Source organism: Macaca mulatta, chromosome 5 (genome assembly GCF_049350105.2).
Source record: "Macaca mulatta isolate MMU2019108-1 chromosome 5, T2T-MMU8v2.0, whole genome shotgun sequence".
In the NCBI taxonomy this organism is placed as follows: Eukaryota; Metazoa; Chordata; class Mammalia; order Primates; family Cercopithecidae; genus Macaca; species Macaca mulatta.
In genome coordinates this window covers 164,938,074-164,941,378 of record NC_133410.1, presented here as the reverse complement: position 1 = coordinate 164,941,378, position 3,305 = coordinate 164,938,074, and the positions used below count along the sequence as shown (strand labels likewise).

The 3,305-nt window shown below is 41.2% G+C and overlaps 1 pseudogene across 1 annotated transcript; it reads right to left on the bottom strand.

Annotated features, from left to right (window-relative positions):
- Positions 1-304: 304 nt before the first annotated feature.
- Positions 305-2,534, bottom strand: LOC703156 (vesicle-associated membrane protein-associated protein B/C pseudogene; annotated as a pseudogene). The gene has a single exon (XR_003729829.2). The product of XR_003729829.2 is annotated as a vesicle-associated membrane protein-associated protein B/C pseudogene (transcript).
- Positions 2,535-3,305: the final 771 nt, after the last annotated feature.

Genomic DNA, 3,305 nt, shown 5'->3' with positions numbered 1-3,305 from the left:
AGGTTGTGTAATGTTTAAATCTTTGTTAATATTAAAAATGAAAGAAAAATTATATATGATGTTCTTTATATTTCCTTCAGTTTCTACTGGTCTCTCATCTATGATTTATCTTTGCTCCCCAAAGAAGTAGGCAGGTACATTTCTACTAGGTAAATACCAGTAGTGGAAACTAAATGTGTCTAAATAATGATAGCATGACCCCTTCAGGAAATAGTTCAAACTCCAGGTACTGAACACATTCAATTCCATTCAAGTTTTATTCAGTTTAAGTCAAATACTTTTGGTTGGTCAGTTATTTGGGGCATTTTATTATTTTTATTTTATTTTATTTTATTTTATTTTTCTTAATTTTGGGGCTTTATTATAATTTTTCTTTTCAAGATGCTACATAGTCAAACAGAACTGGATTGGTCTTTTATGGCATAAAATTAATTCACAGTCAAACTCTCAACTAGTACTAGAAGGATTAACTGAAGAGTCTCTCTCTCCCACTGCTCCCCACCCCCAACTGCTGGTGCCCTCGATTCTAACCTTCTGCACCCCGATCCATTCGTCCTGACTCCAAGCTAGGTCCCCAAGGAGAGGTTAGGCTCAGACTTGGGCCTGGGTGCTAGAAGTATGAGTAATGGTTGAGAGGTGGTATAAGAACAATCTAGAATACTGACTACTCTTTATTAAAAAAGGTAACCTAGAGTTGACTGCCACTACAGAGAATTTCCCTCCCTATGACAGTTGTTATTTACTGACCCAGAAAAACACTTCCTGACAGCTCTTCTCCAACATTCCAATAAACCCCACCTCCACATGACCAGACTCTCCAGAGACAGAGGAGCCCACAGACCTCCAGCAGCAATACCAGTTCACCCACCAGAGTTTGGCAGCACACAGCATTAACTGTACTCTTGTGACAATAAGAAAACATGAGATGAAATACATTAAATAAGTTAAATATGCATTAAACATCTCTGAATAACAGTTCAACTTCACTACATGAACCAATAAAAATTTAGCTTGGTCCCTTTAAGAGAACAAAGCACTGCCATTTATTTACAAAGCGCTGGGTCAATCAGTCAACACACGCCTCTCACTTATGACGAGTACGTCTGATGCTGCCACAGTGCAATTCCTTTGGGCTTCTGACTCTGTTCATCAGTCCCAAGGAGCTGATGGTTTGGACAGAACTGAAGACATGGAAAGCAGCCTGGGCCGGGAGTGGGCCACGTGGGGACTACTGTGTGGAGATGACCTTACTCCCCACCACGCTGGGCTCCAGCTCCCCACGGGCCAGCACCAACAGGCGAGGAAGAGTGTCATTTTAAGAGAGGTAATCCAGCATCATGTACCAAGGCCTACCAATGTTTAAAATGACATTTACAATATGCCATTGTGACATTACTCATGGTTTCCCTTGTCATTAATAAAGATCATTCTTCCCCCCACAATCAGTTACTATACATTTTTAACTTTCTAAAAGATTGTTACATTATATTTGTGTGTGTGTATCTGTGTATGTGTGTGCAGGGAGGGGTAATTTAAAGGCAAGACCTGTGAGATGTCATCATACATTAATTTCTTTTTACACATGGTTATGATAAATTTAAATCCCATGATATGGTGGATCCATCAATCCAATTTACCATCCTGTGCATGCTACCTCTACAAGGCAATCTTCCCAATAATTACACCAACAATAAAGAACAAAACCACCAGAGCCAAAAGCCGGGTGCTAAGGCCTTCTTCCTTCCCAGTTGGGGCTAGCGCTGAAATGGGGCTGTTGCTCTGCACTGTCTTCCTCATCCGCAGTCCATCTTCTTCCTTGAACTGCTTGTTCTCCTCCCGTAGCCTCTGAAATTCACCTTGCAGCCTCTTACATTCTTCCATAACCTTCTTAACTTCAGTGTCATCCAAAGAAGAACTCAGAGACTTAGACACTATTGGTGTTTCTGTCTTTGATGCAGTTGTGGATATAATTTTATTTATTTCTACATCATGTGGTTTATCATTCTCTGCTGGCAATTCAAACACACATCTAAGTTTTGAATCCATAAGGTCTTCCGGTTTTGCCTCCTTCCATACTGCTTCCATATCTGAAGTGTCAGTTGGAGCAAACATAGACTGAACCATAAACTTGTGTTTACTTTTCTCATTGGGATCATAATCTAAAGGCTGTAACATCACAGATACATTAATTGAGGCCCCTGCATCAATGATTCCACTGTTGGGCCTCACACAGTACCTACGTGGCGCTGTAGTCTTCACCTTAAAACACACATTTCGGTCTGTCGGATTGCCAAGCTTCAGGTTGGTGGTGACAACATCAGTGAAGGGACCTCGGAATTTGAGCTCGTGCTGCGGCTCGAGGCTCAGGACCTGCTCCACCTTCGCCATGTTCCTCAGCGGCGGAGCACCTTTGGCGGGGAGACCCCTGAGAGGTCACCGGGGCGGGAAGCGTTAATGCCGCGCCTGCTTTAAGTTTTACAAAAAAGGGGGGACCAGTCGGGGCACGGGTGAGGGTCTTCGACGGGGTGCGCCATTTGGGGCATTTTATATGTTGCACAACATCACTTGGTGACACACCAGCAGTCAAGAAAAATTGTATTATTTTATTTTAACTAAGCTAGATTTAGCGTGAATTTTACTTGGTTAGACTGTAGACAGCCTTAATCATCCCAGTCTACTTTCTTTGGAGCAAAATTAACATTGTTCTTAAACAGAAGGAAAATTTTAGGAGGCTTTTAGAACTTAGTACTTAACTGCTACTAAGCTCAGTAGTTACATTCCCACGATTGAATATATCAGCTCAGCTAAAAACACGCCACACACCCTAGCCATAACTTCCACCACAACTTCACCTCATGTATGTCACAGATCCTGCCATTTCCTAGTGAGGCCACTAATATCCATCATCTCTATTTTCTCTTGCTCCCTCATCCCAAAGCCTATATCTCTTTCCTTTACTCCTTCCCTGCTACTCAACTCCCCCTAATTTCAAGCTTCCTCCCCACCCAGACCAAAAGATGCACTGTCTTTAGACAACTCATGTTTTGAAGATGGGCTATAAAATCACAAAAACAAGTAATAAAGGACTAACTAATTTCTTGACTTAGAAGAGGAAAAATATAGAGAATTAAACACAGATAGTTCTCAATCTTTTAAGCAATTAACATCTCAATAAGTGCAACTACCGTATATCTAATACTCTTATACTGAATTCACAAGAGAGCTGAGGAAAATTATTTGTTACTGATTTACTTAAGGTAATTCTTACTGATTCACTTCTGTCCCTGGAACAGAGTTTGAGAAAA